Source organism: Acinonyx jubatus, chromosome B3 (assembly GCF_027475565.1).
Source record: "Acinonyx jubatus isolate Ajub_Pintada_27869175 chromosome B3, VMU_Ajub_asm_v1.0, whole genome shotgun sequence".
In the NCBI taxonomy this organism is placed as follows: domain Eukaryota; kingdom Metazoa; phylum Chordata; class Mammalia; order Carnivora; family Felidae; genus Acinonyx; species Acinonyx jubatus.
In genome coordinates this window covers 116,980,668-117,003,910 of record NC_069386.1, presented here as the reverse complement: position 1 = coordinate 117,003,910, position 23,243 = coordinate 116,980,668, and the positions used below count along the sequence as shown (strand labels likewise).

General features: G+C 37.6%; 1 protein-coding gene across 4 annotated transcripts in view; it reads right to left on the bottom strand.

Moving 5' to 3' along the window:
- Positions 1–23,243, bottom strand: part of LIN52 (lin-52 DREAM MuvB core complex component) — a 107,808-nt gene that overhangs the window by 30,724 nt on the left and 53,841 nt on the right. The window contains exon 6 of one of the 4 annotated variants that reach the window (XR_008299514.1): positions 17,787–17,933. The exons of the other annotated variants lie outside the window; for them this stretch is intronic. The gene's annotated coding sequence lies outside the window, so the exon portion shown is untranslated. The remainder of the gene's footprint in view (positions 1–17,786; positions 17,934–23,243) is intronic. 4 annotated transcript variants of the gene reach the window in all.

The window sequence follows — 23,243 nt, the reverse complement described above, 5'->3', positions numbered from 1 at the left end:
TAGACCTTTAATTTCTCTGTCTTTCCTTATTTTACCAGTTACGATCTTTGGTAAAACATCAATTAAAAATGCTAAAAGCAGGGGCAGCTGGGTGGCTCAATTGGTCAAGGGTCTGACTCTTGATTTCGGCTCAGGTCATGATTTCATGGTCATGGGACTGAACCCCATGTTGGGCTCTGCACTGAGTGTGGAGCCTGCTTGGGATTCTCTTCCTTCATCTCTGTCCCTCCAATGCTTGTGCTTTCTCTCTCTCAAAACAAACAAACAAACAAACAAACAAACAAACAAACTTTTTTAATTGCTAAAAGCAGATATCCTTGCCTTGTTCCCAGTTTCAGGGAGAAAGCACTCAGTCTTTCATGACTAAGTAAGATGATAGATGTTTTTTGCATATCATATAGATTTTAACAACAGGTATAAGTCCAAAATGCTTATTATCTTCCCTATGGTTTGTAGCAGAAAGACTGAATTTTCAGAAAAGGAAAGGGACTAAAGATTGCTCAATTTTAGGAGAGAATGAAGAGAAGCATAGCTCAGAGTACGGACTACTCATCATCTTATTTGTACTATCAAGTCTCATCAAATTAAAAAAAAACCAAAAACCTCTCTTGTATTTTTAGTCAGAAAGAAAATGGAACATTTAAACTCCAAAACCACTTCTAAAATAAGATACTTTAAATAAGATACTATAGAGTTCACATCACCAAGAATTTTTTTTATTTTTATTTTACTTTGAGGTTGGTAATTTGGCAAAATGTAGCATTATGAATTCTGGCAGGTAATCAAATACATTTATATTTCATATTCACCTTAGATACACATAAAAAGTGAAGAAATGCTCATTAGTGTTTATGAAGTGACTTGAGAATCTGAAGACATAAAAATCCTAAAAATGTGAGAAAGGTTAGTCTTAGTAAAATTTAGATGAAAATTACAGTTGACCCTTGAACAATGTGCTAACCCCACAGGCAGTCAAAAATCTGTGTATAACTTCTGAGTCCCCCAAAACTTCATTACTAATAGACTACCACTGACCAGAAGCCTTAACAGATAACATAAACAGTCAATTAACATATATTCTGTATGTTATATGTATTAAATATAGCATTCTTACAGAAAAGTGAGCTAGAGAAAAAATGTTGTTAAGAAAATCATAAGGAAGAGAAAATACATTTTCAGTACTGTACTATAAAAAATCCATGTATAAGTGGACTCTGGCAGTTCAAACCTGTGTTGTTCAAGAGTCAACTATACTTAACTTTTCTGAGCATTGTTAATTGGCAATATTACCTAGCTTTTCACAAGAGGGCAGCAAGAAACTTTTTAGTGTAATGAAAGTCCTATTTGAAAGGTATGATGGAATTTCAAGCCAGTATATAATTATTAGGGCAATCTGTAAAAACCTTATGAACACAAAGCTGATAAAGATTCAGTAAGTCCTATAACTTGTTCATCTGCCTTTACAAGAGTTTATTATGTTACCAAGGCAAGTTACCTGTAACATAAATATTTGATCCCTCCTTCAAAGACTGTATTTCAGTAATACAGAAGATATTCTAAGAATGTTTATAGCAGACCAAAATAACAAATAAAAAAACATTACGACAAATTATGATTAAGGACCATAAGACAGGGAAAAATTAAGTGCTACAGAAGCCCCCATATGGAAAGAGCACTACTAAGGACTAGAAAATTCACAGCACTATGCCTGAATTGGGCCTGAGGTGTGAATAAGATATAGGCAAGTGGAAAGGAAGGACAAGGCATTCTAGAAGGCAGGCACAGAAAAGGACAAGACATAGGGTACTTTTGCAGGAGAGAAATGAGGTATAACATTTAGAAATCCTCATAGATAAATATTCAGAGGAAGGTATATGGCCTAGAAGTACAGGTTCCCAGAAGTGTGAAAAGTAATGAAGCTAGAAAGGGCTGTTGGATAAATGTAAAATATGATGTTTAATTTTTAAAAACTGTGCAGGATGGGATTTGATAACAGAAAAACTTAGAATTTTTAGTTGATTTTTAAGTTCAGTATGAGCCAACTCTGGGAGATGTAAGTGCTAACCAACAAACACAAATCTTAATTTCCATTAGTAGAAGCAGTTTCCAGATCAAAGGAAACAATACTGTAGTGCTCAGGAATCGGTCCACAGAGTGCTATATCCAATTTTCATTGTCATATTTTAAGGAAAATGTTGATAAATTAGAATCTTTATCTAAAGAAAGGCAACCAGAATGGTTACTGCCATAACAGGAAGTTAATGACAATGCTGGTCTTATTTACTTCTATCTTTCCCTTTCAAGCCTGCATTATCGTCTGTATCCCCATTCTAGGCAATGGAAGCCCATCCACTGAGTCGTCTCACTTAGAAGCCTGGGAAAGATCATCCTGGGTCTCTTCCTTCACTCTCATCTTGAACTGGTGACTGAATCCTGTTGATTCTCTCGTGCAAATATCTCGTATCAGTCCCATTTTCTGCCTCACCACTGCCTTACTTGAGGTCTCCATCTTGCCCCTGGATTCTTAGTGATAACCTAACTGATCTCCCAGTCTCAACTTTACTCTTTCACAAAACCATTCTCGACCTACGGCAACTGAACAGGGAGAGCAGCTGTTTATTTTGGTGTTGAAAGCAAAAATAATAGGCTCTGTAACTCTCTTGGTTAAAAAGAATATTTGAGATCACCTAATCTAAGCTCCCACCTAATTCCAAACAGCATCTTAGTAACATTCCAGAGCTGGTTGAAGAGCTTTGTCCAACTAAGCATTCCCAGTGATAGGGAACTTGGTATTTTTTGAGAGTCCATTTGGAAAGTTCTTCCTTAATACTGTGGCAAAAAAACAAAACAAAACAAAACCCACACCCCCAAAAAACCTCTAACTTTTCCCCATTTTTCTTAACTCTGTCCACTGGAACAGGGCATGGATAAATGCCCCAGGGTTAGTCGATGCAGACAAAACGGGATGTAATGGGTCTAATCAAAAGTAAGGAAAAATAGGGGAAGTGTTAGGGGACAACTAAGTCAATAGACAACTGTTCCCTGAATACTTTAAGAGCAATAAAATGAAGCCCCTCACATCTGCCTTGACACTAGGATTCTGTTCAAACCCAAAGGGTTTATAGAAATTGTACATTTCTTTTGTGCTTGCAGATATTCAGTATTTCTTCAGATGGAACACACAATAAGGAGAAATAGCATGTGATTCTATAGCCAAACATGGGCGATCCATTAAAAAGACAAGTGACAGCTCAACCCTCTCTCCAGGAACATTTGTCACCTACGCCTTTATCCTTCAGGGATTTGAGTTGAATGACATTTGCTGTAGGTTGATAATTAGTTTTTCTTTCTTTCTTTTTCTTTTTTTTAAAAAAAGCATAGGAGGCCAATGTTGGCTTCTTCCCCAGGAGAGACACTAGCCTGAGTGGTTTTGGGAATATATGCCTTGATCAGATTTGCACTATGACTCCTGAATGCATGAGCCATCCCAGCAACACCTGCTCTCCTGACAGGCCACCCGGCACTTGCAGCAAAAGGATCCATCAATTCCACTCTCCCCAGAGAGATCACCCAGACCTAGTGTTAAATGTACAGTTCAGTGCCAAGTTAAAAAGTAAAATTCCATCCACCAAAACCTACCAGTTACCAGAGGTCAACTTAACACAGAATTTAATTTTTTTCCAACTGAACTGCAATTGAACTAAATAGTTAAAAAAAAGAACCACCTATATCAAAGGAGGAAAGATGGGAAGGAATGAAATTCCTTAATCAAATTCAGTCACCAACATACTGCTTAAGGGCTTGATTTGGGGTTCTATTTCTCATCACAGGGTGGAAATACAATTGCTTCCTATCCCAAAACTGTGAATTACTTATTTTGGATTATAGTAAGTTTGGGCAAGCGAGTTTCCTAAAACAAAACTGAAAATACATAACCAATCACATTTTAATTCAAAGTAGTTAGCTTCCTTTTCATATGGAGAGTTAGACATCTTTTATTTTTGGCCTATTCATACACATTTTCCCTTTTGGTTTCCACTTATTTTCCTAGTGAACATTATTTAGCTTTGCTTCTCTAAATGTTACAAGAGCCAGTTTCTGTCCTTCCAATCACCTATTTCACCTATTTTTAACAATTACGGTATATTTTTAAATTTAAAGTTATACATGTACATGTTTCAAACATTCATTCTATAAGGTTAAGAAAATCTATAATTCACCTTTAACTCCTCAGTGGTAACCATTTGACCCTGTTTAGTTATTTTATATTACCTCTATGTCTCTACATGATTAAATAACACACTTATACTATTTCCTGATTTTTTAATTTGAGGACATTATCTGTTGACTTCCCCTAATATAAGTGATGATTTAGCGCCTTTCCCCACCTCCACCTAAATTCTTCACAATACATGTGCAAGCATCCCCTCTCCTATCCTGTTATATATTCTAAATTTACTTAGATTGATATTCATGTTCCACATTATTATGCTTATATAAATGTTACTTATAGCTAAGTCATGTAATAAACTAGGATTACCTTTCCTTTCTTGCATATTTTTTGTTTTGCTTGGGTCTTTTATTTGCAAGTAATCTCTACACCTAAAGTGGGGCTCGAACTTACAACTCTGAGATCAAGAGAGCTGTATGCTCCACCAGCTGAGCCAGCCAGGTGCCCCTTTTCTGGGTTTTATAATCTGCTTGGTTTTCTAGGTACTTATCTCTAATTCAACCTCAGAGTATGTCTGCCTGGTGTCTAAATCTTAAGATATTGAGATATGTCTTATAATTTATCAATTTCATCTTCCTAAAAAAGTCTCCAATATGGTCTTTCCTCTGTGCCTGTACACAACAATCACCTGGAGATTTCTATTCTCTCACCTTGGGGAGCTCCTATTCTCTATATTCCATGTCATCTTCTTTCTTGGCTTATTCCCTCATTTGTGTGGTGCATGACTTCCAATAGTTCATAGGAGTCTATGGGAGGTCAATTGTTTTGGATCTGCCATGTCCAAATGTGTCTTTATTTCATCTTTTCACTTGAGTTGGCATCCTAGGTTGAAAATACTTTTCCCTCCGAATTTTGAAGCCATTGTTCCAATGGTCTCCAATGTTGAAGACATTCTGATTCTCATCCTTTGAAACCTGTTTTTTGTCTGTCTTCTCTGGAAGCTTCTAAGATCTTATCTTCTTCCCCAGAGTTCTGAAATTTCATGATGATGTGCTTGGAGCAGGTTTATTTTCATCTATTTTGGTTGCACCTGTCAAGACCTTTCAGACTGGAAACATAGGTCTTTCAATTTGGGGAAGTTTTCTTAAGGTATTTCATTAATGATTTCTATTTCCCCTTTTTTCTTTCTGGAACTCTTATCAGATTTTTGGTTCTGACAGATTGGTTCTCTTTTCTTTGTTTTTCTTTTTTGTTCATGTCCTTTTGCTCTACTCTATTTCCTTAACTTCAATTCTAACAATTTTTGTTGAATTTTTCATTTCTATTATATTTTTAATTTCCATGACCTCCTTCCTATTCTCCGTATAGTCCTTTTTAATAGCATCCTGTTATTATGTTTGCAATATCTTCTTCTGAGTATATTAATAGAATAGTTTTGCATAGTCTGTTTTCTGAGCTGATTTTTTTCCATTTGTTGCCTTTTTTTTTTTTTTTTTTTTAATTTTCTATGTCAGGGGCTTTTCTCAGATGTTAATAACCTTTCACTGTTTTTTCATAGGTAAGAACACGGGACTAAAAAGCTGCTTGAAAGGCTGCTTCAGAGTATAGAAGTTGGGCTTGTTGACTGTGAACTTCACTGCAGTATGACCAAGCTGTTTAGTTGTAGAACTTCCAATGTCAGTGCTTTTACTCTTCTTGGGCTGGTCAGATTCCACTCTACCAACTTCCTGATTAGAGGACGAAGGCCCAGTCGTGGAGGGCGGGGTGGTCTCAGCACAAAGTGTGCATAATTTACTACATTTTTAGTATAGAAATCCCATCCTCCAGTGATCTGTATCCACCAGTTGAGGAATCACTTTAATTTACCTTTTTTTAGAAAATAAAGCTCCAGTCTTTTGTGGGGTAGAATAAAGCAGGCAATCTGGGCATCTGACCCCTTCTTAAACAGACTTTAATGAATCCTCCTTATTTAAACTATCTTCCCTGTCCACCAGATAACAATCTTCAGCCTTTTTATTGTGAGATATGAATTGGCTTGTTCTTGGCTTTCCAAATTTTAGGATTGTTTTTCTTAGGTCTGCTAGGTTCATAAAAATACTAGCCTCCAAAATGTTGTGGCTGTTGTCCTCTATCCTTTACTCTCCTTGAGAGCTTTTACCTTTCTTTAAAAAAAATTGTTGTAGTAGGGTTTGGGAAGGGAAGAAAAGCACATGTATACATTTAAACAATCATAACCTGGAAGCACTCTCTTCCCAAATTTATTGTTCACTATAGATACTTTCCAGCTTTCTCCATGATTTTGACAGTTTTGTCAGCCTCCCTAGTCCTATCTTGGTTTTGGTTTTGCCTTTACACTTGTAATGTTAGTTATAGTCTTTCTAAAGAGTAAGAGACAGTGGATAGTTTCTGAAAAAGTAGCAATGGAGAAAAGAATGGGTAAGTACCTATCTGTTCTCTGATTGCCTTAAAGGCTGTTTCCATTTCTTATTCTGTAAACATAAAGAGTCCCATCTATTCAATAGGCATTTGCACAATACTGTTTGGGTTTTTTTTAGTGGATTTATTTAAGCCAGCATATAGTTGGGTCTTGATTTTCTTTTTCTTTCTTTTCTTTTCTCTTTTTCTTTTCCCCTTCCTTCCTTCCTTCCTTCCTTCCTTCCTTCCGCAATCTCTAAGCCCAATGTGGGGTTCGAATTCATGACTAGGAGATCAAGAGTCCCATGCTCTATTGACTGAGCCAGCCAGATGCCCCTGCACAATAATACAAAAATAATATAAAGCATGGTCCCTAACAGAAAGAGTCTTAAAATTTAGCTGGGAATACAAGCATAAATAACAGGTGAATACTAAAGGAAGTTAGGAACAGGAAGGCTCAATGTGGCTAAAAAAAAAATTAAAAAAAAAAACCCAACACTTCAAGAAAAATAAAATGGTTAGAAGAGAGAATCATAAAGGAAATGAGCATTCAATGGGATTCAGAGGTTAGGAAAGCCACCTTCTATCCACATTCATGCTCTGTCTTCTGATTATAATCAGATTTTTCCTTAATTTTAAATATTTGTTAAAACTTATTGATTAAATAACAGTTATTAAACCCCTTTCTGTAAAGAAGCCAACAGAAGTTTTGAGGGACATTTATAGCTAAGTCAATCACTGGCTCAGACTGTATTGCCAAGGTGGTGAATGCTAGTTAGCCAACTGCAAAAGTTACAGGAGTAATCTGCTTTGAGAAAAATAAACATCTATTACAAAAAAAATGAGGCGTGCTGGGTGCCTGGCACCTGGTTGGTAAGGTAGAGCATCTGATTCTTGATCTCAGGGTCCTGAGTTCAAGCCCCACACTGGGCATGGAGCCTACTTAAAAAACAAAACAAAACAAAACAAAACAAAACAAAACAAAACAAAACAAAAACTATTCATGAAGCAAAATGAAAGTGTTTAATTTGCAAGATTTAACTTTACACAAAACTTTTACTCACTGTGCCAATTATTCATTTATTGCCTCAGCTCCTAACTCACCTTTCTCTGCCCTGCTCTGTGATACTAGAGCTGGACCTTTGCAGTAGGCTACATTCCTCCTGTCAGCTGGCTGCATGTTAAGCTTGTCAATAGAGAGGGTACTGGTGGGAGACTGCAAGGCTGAAGCGGAAAGAAAGAACTTTTCCTCCTTTTTACAGTGTATGGTTTTTCTCCACGGTGACAAGCAGGCTGGCATGTGAGGGTCCCAGCACTATTCACCTTGCTAACTGTTGTTCAGTTTAGTGGCGGGGTTTCCCTCCAGCTGAAGATTACTTACCATCCCAGGGTGGCTCCTCCTGTAATTCACCAGCAGAGTACCCTCGGGCAGTGGGCAGCACGTTCTGGAGGCAGCCATGTCCGCTCTCCAGAGGTCTGAATCTCAGCCTTGTGGGGATCTCCTTTAAGTTTCTGACTTCCCTATGGTTCACTCTCCTTCAGCCATGGGAGAAGTAGTTTTCTGCAGCTTCTACCTCTGCACTCTTTAGAGTCTTCTTCTACCCCTTTCATCTAGTTAATGATTTAACAATTCTTTAAAAATTTCCCTTTTCGAGTAACTCCTCACTGGATTCTGGCTGATACAGTCACCCCAAAAAAACAAATAAACAGAACACATATGATACCAAGTAAAGTCAATTCCCAAATCCTAATGTTAAAAAATGAATTCTAGAAATTACTATCATAAATCTAGACAAATTCCCCAACATCAAGTCTGAATAAGACAACCGTAAATGTAAGGTTACCCAAACCATGAGTACTTACCACTGAAGAACAAGAGTAAAGAACCAACTATGTCAGAGAAACTTTTAGATTTTGTTGTGATAAAATTACAAGATTAGTGGCTGACAAGAACCCAATAGATGAAAGAACCTGATTATAAGAAAGCATTTAATAGTGCTTCTCCTGGCATCTTCCTTGCAAAATTAATTAAAACTAGCCAGGATATATGAGTCTCATGAATTGAAAACTGGCCTCAAGACCGCAAGGAGTGATTATAAACTGCCTTAAATCACATTGAGGAAAGTGTCTGGTAAAATGTCCAGAGAGTATTAGATTGGTTATAATCTAGTATTTCCATTAGTGCTTGGGAAAGAAAAGAGTAAGTTAATTAATGTTTAGTAGACATTAACTAGAAGGGATTTGTAAAAACTAATATGGTCTAAAGTATAAAAGTTTTAGAAAAGTGGGAAAGATGTACAAAAGGTAAGCTCTTTCCCTTTATTACAAATAATATAAAAAGCAATTTTCACCCACTGATCTCAAAACTTCCATACGCATGTGGGACTACATATAGTTGACAGAAAAGAATCAGAGGTTTTAATCTGGGCTAACTAAGAACAGCAACACCTTGGGGGACCTAATTCCTTTCATTCTATAGAGATTATAAATTCATGGAGAGAAGAGTGTTTGGGTCTATAAATAATCCTTTGCATAGCTACATCACACAGCAGCTTGAGTTAATGCCAGAATTTCCTTTCCATGTGGATTTGTAGATTTACGAATATACAAAAGAGACAAAACAGGAGAAGTAAAAGCAGCAATAACACTAGCAGCCAAATTGAATTTTTTTGTAGATAAAGATATCACTGATGCTTTAATAAAGAGATTGCCTAAGCTCAGAAGTGTTCTTGGCTTTTTCTTCCTTTGCTTACCTTCCTGGCACCTATGTGTCAGGTATTGGGGACCCAGTGGAGAACAAATCAGACACTCTAACAAGTAAATGCAATACTGAGTTAGAGTATGGGGAAGTAGATATTGCTGGTAGAACGTTTACCATGAGATGAGCATGGGAGTGAAAGCAGGAATAACCTAGTCTAGCAATCAGGTATGGCCTTCCAAAGGAACTGACATTTAAGCTAAGCCTGGAGTTCACTATGTGGACTCCTTCTCAAGGGAAGGAGTTGTCAATGCTAATATCTTGCAATGGGACAGAAGATGGTCTGGGGCTTGTTCTCAAATTGCCATCATCCAGTCAAAAGAGGTCCCAGTGTCTATTTTTCTTGAGAAATTCAGGGCTCTAAAAATGGTAGCAAGTCACAATTAAGCCAGGAAAAGCCTTGATTAAGCTCTTCCTCCAGCTAAACCCATACAGATACAGTATGCTTCATGTTTCTTTCTAGCAGTTAGCTAGGTAGGCAGAAGACAAGTATTGACCTTAAGAAGTGACATTCATGGCAGTGCTAAGCAGTCCTCAGAAGAGCACCCAGGGCCAGGACCAAAGGCCTTCCCTAGTTACCATGGTCAGAGGACTTAGGCCATGTTCAGCAGACAAGTTTAGAAGCAGAGGCTTTGCAATCACACAGGCCTGAGTTCTAGTCCTGGGCTCCATCATTCAGTACCTTGGGCAAGTGATCCCCTCTTTCTTCATCTGTACAGTGAGGATAATAACAGTAGCTACAGCCCACAGCAGTGGTATCAAGATATCGATAAGGAACTGAGCAGAGCACCAGTCACACGTCAGGAAATGTAAGTTGCTGATGTCAATAATAAACAAGAATATACGTGCATATGTGGGGTATATCTATACATAGCAGAAGGATAGACATGTTTATTAAACAATTTAGCTAAGTTAAAGTGATGTCTTAGAATGTCCCATGGGCAAACAAGACAGAACAGGTTGAAAGCAAGTATCTCCCAGCCCCAATCAGTACTTTTATTTGCATTCTCTATTCTGGTTAATAAAACCAATCAAAAACTACTCAAGTTAGAAACAGAGTTATCCAAAACACCTGCATCACTGTATCTTTTAAAACTGATCTCACTGCTTCTAGTGGTCTATCAGTCATGAATACCTGTAATGTGCCAGACACTAAGAAGAGAGGGAGAGAAATACAGTGAAGAACAAGTCAACAGCTTCTGCTCTCAACTATCAGAGTACTCGTCCTAACAAGAGGTCAACTGACCTCCCTACTTACCATTCTTCAGTGGCCACACAGAGCCTTCAGGATAATACCCTGGCTTATATGCACAATCAGGCTACTTCTTAGTTTTCTTTTTTTAACTTCTTTCTTTCTTTCTTTCTTTCTTTCTTTCTTTCTTTCTTTCTTTCTTTCTTTCTTTCTTTCTTTCTTTCTTTCTTTCTTTCTTTCTTTCTTTCTTTCTTTCTTTCTTTTTTAGAGAGAGACAGACGGACAGAGAGAGAGCGGGGTAAGGGCAAAGAGAGAGGGAGAGAGAGAATCTTCAGCAGCCTCCAGGCTCAGCATAGAGCCCTACACAGGGCTCGATCTCATGACCCTGAGATCATGACCTGAGCCGAAATCAAAAGTTGGACGTTTAACCGACTGAGCCACCCAGATGCCCCTCCTTCTTGGTTTTCCATCCTCATCTCCGAACTGCTTACTCAGCAGTCCCCCAAACACAGCATGCCTTTTGCTTTCACCATTGCTCACGCCCAGACTACCTTACCCATTCTCTGTGCAGCAATCACCACCCTCATTGCTCACTGTCCATCCGTAAAGACTGTTTAGGATTACTTCCTCTGACCCCGTCTGAGATAAGTACCCCTCCCTAGTGCTCTCTAATAAACTGCAATCTCAAGGACAAGAGCGTTCTTTTTCTCTATAACCCCATGCTCAGCAGACTATATGCATATATGAGGCAGTCACTCATTTATTGAATGATTAAGTTAAAAAAAAAACAAAAACACAGTTACTATTAACTTAGAAACTCTTAAACATGAGTCACTATTCTGACATCTGAGCAGAGCTTAGCCTTGATTGGGTATCTTCAGAAGCACTGCCTGTCTTCTCAGGTCATGATCTCATGGTTTGTGAGATTGAGCCCCATGCCGGGTTCCTGCACTGGCAGTGCAGAGCTTGCTTGGAGTTCTCTCTCTCCCTCTCTCTCTCTGCCCCCTCCCCCATTCTCTCTCAAGATAAATATTAAAAAAAAAAATCTTTAGAAATACTTAAAAAAAGAAAAAAAAGTACTGCCTGTCTTAAAAAACAATGGTTCCTAACCTTCTATAGAGGGCTCAGACTGGTAGACACAGGTAGCTGTCTACACATAGCCATTTCCTCACTCAATCTTTGTTAACAAAACCCTAGTTTTATTCAGGTAAAGAGTGAGCGTGTACTCAGGGGAGACTCGGCTCCTTGCCAGTTCCAAGGATGAGCCACTATTAGTCCATCTAAACTAATCACGCTAGTCTCACTTCTCTTGACAACGATTAGTTTAGGCATAGGTATGTGACCAAAACTGTTCAATGGCATGTAAGGGGAAATTGCTTCAGAGCTTCTGGTCTTTTTCTCACTGACAAGAAGAAGCACAGAGGGAAAACTATTTCCCTTTCTTAGGATACTGCTGTCATCCTGTGATGTCAAAAACTGTAGCAGCCATCTTGAATATGATGGAAACCAACCTAAGGTGGGGGGGGTATCCAACCCACTGAAGGTGACACAGCAGAAAGATGGAACTAACAGGGGTCTCTGGTAATAATGTTAAGTCACTAATTAACCAACCTTAAAAATGAAGTACCTCTGGACTTCTTGTTATATGGAACATCTTTATCCTTTAAGCCACTGTAGTTGGGTTTTTCTGCAATTTACAGACAAAAGCATCCTAATCAATAGAGAGTGTATTAGTTTTCTGGGGGCTGTTGTAACAAACTATCACAAAGTGAGTGGCTTAACCATCAAAAACTTATGGTCTCACAGTTCTGAGGTTAGATGTTTGAGATCAAGGTGTCGAGGGGTTCCTTCCTTCTGAGGGCTGTGAGGAAAGGATCTGTTCCAGGTCTGTCTCTTTGGCTTTTAAGATCACTGTCTTCTCCCTGTGTCTCTTCACATCATCGTCCCTCTATGTGTATCTGTCTCTGTGTCTAAATTTCTCCCTTGTATAAGGATACCAGTCATACTGGATTAGGACCCACCCTAATGACCTCATTTTAACTTGATTACCTGCATAAAGACCCTATCTCCAAATAAGGTCACATTCTGAAGTACTAGGGATTAGGATTCTGACATATCTTTTTTAGGGGCACAGTGATAGCTACTGATACTCTCAGCAGAGAAATATACATGTACAAGCACAAACATACGATTTTGTTTATAATTTCAGGAGATCCAGGGACCCTTAGGTTAAGAACCACAGCTACTGTATCTTCCTGAACAAGACAAATACCTGGGCATTAACTACACATGTACAGAAGCTGAAATCAGTAATTGCCTAGGCAGTATAATGCATTATAATGCAGGTAATTCTAAGGGTACTGTGTTACGTATCTACAAAGGCAGGAAAGAGATATTTTATTGAGTGAACGTTATGCTAAGATCACTAGAAAGCTTTAGGAATGGAAGTTACCAAGAGTCTTCTCTTAAAGGGATAAAGTCAAAATTCTTTATTTTATTTAAAATTTTTAGGGATTATTTGGGTAAATTCTAACCTCAGAATTTCTAGCATTAAACTTTTGTTATAATTAAATGACAATACACAATCAATACTGAAAATTATTAATACAAAAAGAAAACACATTTTATTGCATAAATCTGTTAATGTTAAAATAAGGCTTAAAACTTAAAATAATTGAGATCCAACCAATGGAAATACAGAGCCTTTAAAATGCTTGCTTCCATGGTCCCAGAAAACCTGTATTGTCAGTAAGGCTGGAAGGAACTCTGGAGCTCAGAAAAATGGCAGGAAACAAAAGTTAGAGAGAAGAACTGGAAGGAAAACTAGAACCATCCAAGTGCAACATCAGTGTAACTTGCAACATGTGCGGTACTAGAAAATTCTGAAATTTTGTGCTATTTGACTTTCAGGAGCATTCAAATTCAAAATCATTAAGGGTTGTTTCTGAACTGTGGCAATCAGATTAAATAAGTTTGATTTCTGCTCTCTAGAGGTAAATAACTTAAGGTAGCAGTAATGATGGCAAATAGACACTTTCCTTCTTACCATTAAAGATTGCTGTAAATCTATGTTAAATTTAAAGTGAAGTGCAGAAGGACAAATCATTAAAATTTTGATCATCAAGATACCTCTGAAGTTGAAACAAAGAATTGGGAGTGTTTGCAAAACCATCTGGCAAATAATGGACAGAGTCCTTAATTACCAAGACTAAGAAGTACATTTTTTCTTCCATCAGAAATCTTCAGAGTCAAGTGTAGAACCCACACAGAATGATAAGAAAAATGTAACTCTGCCTAGGGGATAGGGAGACACTACATCCCTAGGGAGAGAGTGGGATTTGAAATAGCCTTGGAGGATAAGTATATTTTCCAGCTTATACTGGAGAGAAAACTAGGTTGGTGTTAAGAAAGACCTTTTGTGAAAGCCTGAGGAATCTGAATGTTACCTTATACATAATACCCAAGGAGCCAAAGAACTTCAAAAAAAATTTTTTTAAATGTTTATTTATTTTTGAGAGAGAGACAGAGACGGAGTGTGAGTGGGGGAGGAGCAGAGTGAGAGGGAGACACAGATCCAAAGCAGGGTCCAGGCTCTGAGCTGTCAGCACAGAGCCCAATGCGGGGCTCGAACCCACAAACCGTGAGATCATGACCTGAGCCAAAGTTGGATGCTTAACCAACTGAGCCACCCAGGCACCCCGAGGAGCCAAAGAACTTTTATTAGCAGGAACAGGACATAATTAGCTTCATTTTTAAAGAAATATTTGTGGTAGCAGAGGACAGACTTCCTCACTGTTGACTATGGCAACTAACAATGCCACACACCTAACAGATGCTCCATTAATACTTGTTGATAGATTTACTGACGGAAGCCTTATGAAAGAATTATCAGAATATGTAGATTGACATATAAACAAAGGTTAGTCCAAAAAGCCAACACAAGGTATTTATCTACAAAAACAAAAGTATTTAGGGTTTGATGCCTGTGTTCTGATACTGCTCACAAAGGGGTAGTAAGTATTATGATTTGTAACCAAATGATGCCAATTCTTCTTTTTCTACATTAATATGACTTTATCTGGCTTAAGATAAAACAAAGCAAATCAATAACCCTATCTAGAGGAAATAATGCCAAATAAAATAGCATCTAAAACATCAATTTTTATTTCAGTGTGTAAGCCCTTTTCTTGCTTGGCTGTACAGTCTCCAATCATCCCTGAAATACAAGTGATTGGGCTCTTCTGGACCCACCAGTTAAGGGGAGGGAACATTTATCTACCGTCAATTCATGGGACACTAATCTCCTTCCCACTCTTCTGATTACAAGCAAGCAGGATGGTAGAGGAAAGGCCTCAACAGAAGCTTTAAAAATAAATAAATAAACCCAGCCCCTTCTGCTCCAGGAATACAGAAAAGATTGGCATTAATACAAGAGAAAGTGATCTGTCCAAACAAAAGCCAATCTGAAGGAGGAGCAAACCCCACAAGCTAGCCTGGCATTAATGGCAGGAAGATAGCATACTTGTTAAAAATGTATATTTTAATTTTCTGTATTGCAAAAGGCCCCAATTTGCCCAGGGATCTAGCTAAGCTGCCATTTTCTACTACGACAGAGTCTAATCTTTATTTAATGGATTTAGCATCTATCTTTACTAGAGTGGTCTCTAAGGAAAAGGGGAGGGGAGAATGAAGGGGCAGAGAAGAGATGATCAGATCCCCCCTCCCCCTTTCATCCATCCGGCGCTCATGTTTGTGTTCAAAATTCAATTACCTCCTTATTGATACTTCACAGAGATATTTAAGCTGCAAACATGAAGCCCTGATTTCCCAAGGGGCCATGCCCCTCTCTATTTCACTGCTCTGCTTCCCCCTGGGTGAATTCCTGAGGCGTCCATATTAATAGGTAATCAGTCACAATTCATTTATTAAACAGCTAGCAAGGTTTATCAGCCTGCCCTGATTAGCCCGAAGAAACCACTGAATTCCTAATTTATTTATGGAAATGCAAGTGTCTTTTTGAATTCCATTCAGGAGCTGCAGGAGTGTTTTGGTCGCAGCATACTGCAATCTAACAGGCAGCACCAGCACACCAGCAGCAGGGAAGCTTTCCAGGAAGAAGAGGGGCAACCAGAAGGCAAAGAGCCAGGGACATACACTGCAGAGATTCTTCTCCTGGCCATGGGATTTGGGTCCACATAATCCTTGGATTAGTACTTATTTGATTGCTTTCTGTTTACATAAAAGAGTTTGAAATGTTGTCACCAGGCAGCTATTACTATCCACTGTAACAAAAATCAATCTCAGGGATGCTGCTTTTTGATTGGCAGAAAAGTGGCCCTTAATGGAGTAGAATTGAGGACTCGGTGAGTTAAAAGACAATCATTCTCAGCAGAGTTAAGACACCAACAAACCTAAACCACGAAAATAATACTTTTCAAGCATTCATCTTAGAATAGTAACTAAACCATACCCCATTTTAATCTTCTACTATTCTAGGCTGTCGTGACAAAACAGCTTTTCAGATGATTTCCACAATTCTAATCAATTAACAATTCACCCAAAATTGCCCATTACTAATTAAAAGGCCAATTCAGAGTAAATAAAGCTCTAAAGAGTAACATTTAAACCAATGCTAACTGCCCCAACAGGTGCAATTAGAAAAGAAATGGTTTTAGGGACATGAGCAGATCATGCAACCTAGACTCGTTTTCAGCCAGAATTAGGACTGACTTCTTCTGAAAAAGCATAAAATACAAAAAATATAACGAATGTAGCCAATGTTTCAATGCCAACAAAGAATATTAATGCTTATCTCTGTGTGGGTTATCCACAGCCAATATTTTCAAATCCCAATCTGCCTTCTCAGAGTTCACTATGATTAAGAGCAGCCTCCCTGCATAACCTAGTATATGCAGTGAAAGGCAAACCATAACTGTAAGAAGAACATCAAACCCCAATTGGGGAACATTCTACAATGTACCTGGACCAGTATGTCCTCCTTAAAACTGTCAAGGTTATCAAGGAAAGCCTAATAAACTGTCACAGCCAAGAGGAGCCTATGGGGAGGTATGATTACTAAACGTAATTATGGTATCCTGGATTGGACTGTGGAACAAGAAAAGAACATTAGGGAAAGACTAAGGAAATTGGAATAAAGTATAGGGAAAAATGTTAAACAAACCAAAAAAGTTCACTAATTGTTAACAAATGTGTAACAAATGTACCATAATAATAATAATAATAATAATAATAATAATAGGGTAAACTGTGTGTGGGTTATATGGAAGCTGTCCTTTGTAATTTTCCCATAAATATCTAAAACTATTCTGAAATTCAAAAATTGATCTAAAAAACAGAAAGTGATAATTTATAAACTAAATTACAAGGTGGCCAAAACATGAATAAGTAATTTTTATATTTTTATAAGAGAAAGTTGAAGATACACTCTCAAAGTCATTTTTCATTAAAAACACTGTAAGTAAAATGAAGATATTCATATTTATTTGTCTTTACCTGATAGGAACACCAAAAACGTATTTAGTTATTAGTATATTTAGTTATCATGATTCTCCCAAAAATGTTATCTCTATGCAAAATATCAGTATTATAATTACAAGAAATGGAAAGCCCCCTAAAATACACACACACACACACACACACACACACACACACACACACACACAGAAAAATATACCAAAAAAACCCAAAAAAACAAAAAACAACACACAGCAGCTGTCATATGAAAAAATAAGTAACTGGGAGAGGTGTTTGCAAAGAAAATCAATATATCCTCAAACCAACTATTAACACTCTTTAGGTTGTGCTGATGTTACTTTGGGTTGTGTTGATGTTACTATTCCTCTCCTTGAGTCTGAACCATCAAGAAATGATTTGTATGTGCTCTGGCTCAAGATGAAACAGGCTCAAGTCAAGAGCACCAACCCTCTCCATTCCCAAATTAACAACTGCATACATTAGGATTCTGTTAATATCTCCAAAGTGAAACGTAATAAAATTTTCTTTTAAGGATGTCTTTACTTGAACTGCCCAATACATAAAAATACTATGTGTGGCCCTGGCTTCTGAAATACTAGGTAGGGAAAAGCAAAAACTAAAGTGCATCATGGCAGGTATAGCATCACATACTACAAACAACTGCTGTGAAGTCAGACGACATGGGCTTGATTCACAGCTCTTGGGTCAGCCCAAACCTTTGTGAACTATAAAATGGAGTCAATGGTCCAACTTACTCATTGCACAGTTGTGAGGCTTTGGAAACTATGCATTTAAAGCACTTAGCATAGTACCTATTAGTAGGTACTCCTATAATGATGGCTGTTGAAGCTATGCTTATCAATGTTTCTCAGCTGGCACCTGATGACTACAGGCAGAAAAACCTGAGGAGACAAAAAGTTACTTGAACAGTATAAAAACAATGCGGAGTCCATCTACAGAGTTCATTAACGTTAACACAGCATCCTTACAGACATTGCACCTACTTGATGCACTTAACAACCTGTATGGAAGGTACAGCAGTTATTTATCACCTATATTTCAGATAAGAAAAATTAGGCATGCTAAATAACCTGTCCAAGGTCAATGCTAATAATGAGCAACATCAGGACTTGAATGTAGTTCTTCTGACTCTCACTGGCTAGTTTGTTCACTGGCCTTCCATTCTGCACCACAGGCACGTTCTGTCCTTTGGCTGATAACTCTTGACTTCTCTGTCATATCACTCTAATCCATGTCAAACTCCTTACAACTAAAACCCTTATAATGCCACAGGATTTCTTAAACCCCACTGCTTTCATCAAGCGCTACCATTTTAAGAAAATTTCAATCTGAAAAAAGAGACTATTCAAAAAACATTTGATTTGTATTAAAATAACCAACAAAAACAGACTGGCCAATCACTTTAATATTTCTTTTAATTTATGCTCAAGTGCACCCTAATCTCCTCATCAATAAATTTCATTGACATCTTTGTCCAAGGCAGTTAGTCATTATCTCAATCTTGACATATAAATATTCCCACATACAAGACTGAAAAAAAAAAAAAGACACTGCTCAAATCCTTCCTGAATATTCCATGCATTAACACCCACTTAAAGCCATACTACATCAAACAAACTACCAATTGCAGGCTATCATTCTAGGATTTATGTGGAAAAATATGTCCTCTACATTTGTGGACTCTACATCTTATGGGTCCATTCAAAATAGTTCCTAGTAATATATGAAATAACAAATGAACAAAAATATTAAAATGTTCTTTCTGGTCTACTTGTCCCAGCAGGTGACCCTTTACCACTCTTACTGAAGAAAGTTTCTTGGAGTTACCCCCATGTATCCACATTTTGACTAACACCTACAAAGGGAATACTGCCATCTACTGAATCACATTTATCACTGTTCTTTCTCTATTACAGTGATACCTCATTTAGTGACTCTCTGGGAACAAAATTTTTAATACTAAAGATGTTTATAAAAGCCAACTTTGAAGGCACAAAAAGTTGTATATGTCAGCTACGCATGACAAAAATACCCTACAAAATAAGTGCTATTATTCTCACCCAATAATGTAAGGCCCTGCTTTAAGCAATATTTTGAAATCTGGCTGGAATACTACTAATGCTTGAGAACTTTCTGTGCGAGCTTCCCCTATCAAACCAGAATGGCTTTGAGAGCAAGCATTTCATTTTAACATTCGACTAGCTATTAGACTTGAGTGAATTACTTTCAATTTTTATTTCAGCCACTATTTGCCTTAAAAAATTTTTTTTAGTTAACTTTTAAAGTATAACATATACACAGAAAAAAGGAAACATCAGAGGTATATGTGTGAGGAATTTCACAAAATGAACACACAACAATATAGATCTTTATAGAGAACCATTACCAGCCCCCCAGAAGTCTCCCTCCTCCTGGCCCCTCTCAGCCAACACCATACCTGCAATGTAATCATTATTTTGATTTATATCACATAAATTAGCTTTGCTTGTTTTTTAACTTTATACAAATGATATTGTATAATATGTACTCTTTTTGTGTTTATCTTCATTTACTCAGTGTTATATTCCTGAGACTCATTCATGTTGTTGCATGTAGCAACATGTTCATTTTCATGGCTATATAGTATTCTATTATGTGAATACATCAGAATTTAGTTATTCATTCTACTGTCAATGAACTCTTGGATTGTTTCTAGTCTGGGTCTATTATGAATAGCACTGTTCTGAGTATTTTTCTATACATGTTTTGGTATAGCATTTCTATTTCTAGAGTGTGCGTGTGTGTGTGTGTGTGTGTGTGTGTGTGTGTGTATATATATATATATATATATATATATATATATATATATATATATATAGCACTGGAAATACTGGGTCACAGGGTATATGTATCATCCGCCTTAGAAGATACTGCTGCACTGTTTTTCACAATGGTTGTATCCACAATCATTTGCCATTTAAAGTCTCACACTTCTTAAAAATAAATAAATAAATAAATAAAGTCTCACACTTCTTAGCAAAGGGCGAATCTTTCAATTGGAAATTGTTCCTGGGGCGCCTGAGTGGCTCAGTCAGTTAAGGATCCGACTCTTGATTTCATCTCAGGTCACGATCTCACAGTTTGCTAGTTCAAGCCCTGCATCGGGCTCTGCACTGATAGCACGGAGCCCACTTGGGATTCTCTCTCTTTCTCTCTTTGCCCCTACCCCACTCATGATCTCTCTCTCTCTCAAAATAAATAAATAAACATTAAAAAAAAAAAAAAGGAAACTGTTAAACTGTTCCCAGTTAGAAAAATTTGAGACACCTGGAAGCAGTTCGGGACTACTTAGGGGAAGAGAGGCCACAGGGTTGCTCACTGGAAAGCATTACCAGAGGTCTCATTAACTGAGACCTTCCCAGACTCTCAGTTCCCCCTTGTGGACTATGACCTATATAGTCCACAGAATGCTAGAAGCCTATTTTGAGTCTGTATCCCATGTCACTGTACCCTAGTAACAATTTACCAGGAAGTTTCTCCCATTCAGGTTCTCTTAAACACTCTCTAAACCCTAATAAATACCTCAAACTCCCAGATATTGTATGTTTTTCAGCACAAGCTGTTTTAGTTAGAATTCAGAGACATTTTAATACTATAACGTCCTTCCTATCTGACTACATGGAATGTGTTTTAATGTAAAGAAGTTTCTGAAAAACACTATTAGTAGAATTGAACTGGAATTACTATAATGGGAACACTTCCTCCAAGATTTCTCCTATTTACAGTGACAAAGACTTTTGTCAATAATGTGAGAATACCATGCTGAACTACATTCTTGTACCTATCAGCACTGGTACAGTCTTATCTCATCATGATGTCTCAACTTAAAGGCAAAAAGGAGACAGCTGCCAGAATATTTTAATACCTATGAATTTAGAGAATTGCTCTACGTCAGTCTAATCATTTTGTAGAGTTATAAAAATATATGCTACAAAAGTGGTGCTATAAGTATGTGTCCTTATGTAGCTGAGGGTAATAAAACACTGCACAGCCCTGGGTCAAAGTATGCCAAGCCAAAACTGATATACATCAGTGCTGCTGTGGGTTTTAAAACTGTTCTGGCTAATCTTTTTAAAGGACTCTTATTTGTTTGTTTTATATTTTAATGGTTTATTTATTTTTGAGACAGAGAGAGACAGAGCATAAGCAGGGGAGGGGCAGAGAGAGCGAGACACAGAATCCGAAGCAGGCTCCAGGCTCTGAGCTGTCAGCACAGAGCCCGACGTGGGGCTCGAACTCACAAACCGTGAGATCATGACCTGAGCCGATGTTGGACACCTAACCGACTGAGCCACCCAGTCGCCCCAGGACTCTTGTTTATTTAACCAAGAATTAGCTGCAGTAGTAACCAACTGCTTCAGTGCTTCAACACTGAGTTGTGCCTAATCAAAATTCAGAAATCATCACTGCATGCCATAAGGAGGTTAACATTCAGCATGTAGAAGACTAAAAAACAACAACAAAAAAAGTCAATATATTTTTTAAATTAAGGGTCTTTGAGACTCTGATAAATCCATTCAACATAGAAAGCAGAAATAATCAAAATCATTGTCAAAGTGCAGGTCAAACTCATCCTAGGCCAAAGATGCTCGACAGTGGCTACTTTATCTCTTTGTTACCACTTACAGGCTTAACAAGGTAAACCCAGAGAGGCTACTGCATGGCTCGGTGGCCAAATTTTGAGGTAAGGTTACTTTGCCTCCCTGCACACTTAATTACTGGTCTGTATGTGAACGAACAGACAGACAGGCAATGCCTTTTACTGTGCTAGAAAGTCTGGGCAACCAGCAAGGGAAATGAATATGAGAGAAAAGGATTTGTGCAGGCTAATCAAATAGTAACTGCGACATGGAATGTTGCATTTTACATAGAATCTTACAGTGAGGAGGAAACCAATTTGCCGATGATGATATATAAAATTTATTTCTTTCATTCAAGTTTAAATTCCACTTCCTTTTTTTTTTTAAAAAAAAGGCTCTACCCTGGGGCACCTGGGTGGCTCAGGCGGTTGAGCGTCCGACTTAGGCTCAGGTCATGATCTCGCGATTCATGAGTTCAAGCCCCACGTCGGGCTCTGTGCCGACAGCTCAGAGCCTGGAGCCTGCTTCAGAGTCCATGTCTCCTTCTCTCTCTGGCGCTCCCCTGCTTGCACTCTGTCTCTTTCTCTCAAAAATAAAAATAAACATTAAAAAAAGTAAAAAAATAAGTAAATAAAAAGACGCTACCCAACCACCTTCATCCCACTATGATCTCTCATTTCTGAACTCCTATGGTACTCACGTGGCATTTAGTACATGTTCTCTCATACGGTGATCTTTTTATATACCTGCCTTGTCACGCTAATCGATTATAAACACAAGAGTTTATGTATTTTTGACATCCAGGGTCTGGCACATTGCTTTTCATCGCAGGCCATACATAAATGTTTATTTATTATAATATCTAAATCCTAAGAAATATATGTGACCCCACAGTAAAGTCGGATGTTACAATAAGTACCAAGGATGATCAAGAGATTATTTCAAATCTACTTCAGGAAAGAATAAAAGAAGGTGAGAGGTAGAAAAGACTCATTCATGAATTGAAGGAAGTGGAATACAAAATCATTATACTTCAAAAAAAAAGGCCTTCAGTTAGGAGCAGGCATATAATGGACTTCTTCAAATCCTTTTGGGTTTCCTAGACTGGTTTCGTATTTTTGTATTCTTCTTTTTCTTAAATGATTTGTTTTAAAATTGAAATAGAATTCATATACCATAAATTGCTCCCCCTTTAAGCTGTGGCAAAATACACATTACATACATTTTATCATCTTAACCATTTTTAAGTGTACATTTCAATGTCATTAAGTATAGTGATACTGTTGTGCAATGTATGTTTAGACTTTTTTTTTTCATCTTGCAAAACTGAAATTCTGTATCCATGAAATAATAACTCCCCATTCTCCCTTCCCCAACCCTTGGCAACCACCATTCTACTTTTTCCCTCTATGAATTTGACTAGGTACTGCATATAAACAGAATCATACAATATTTGTCTGTTTGTGTTATGACTAGCTTGTCTTACTTAGCATATCCTTGAACTCATCCATGTTGTAGCATATGTCAGATTCTTCTTCCTGTTAAAGCTGAATGATATTCCACTGTATGTAC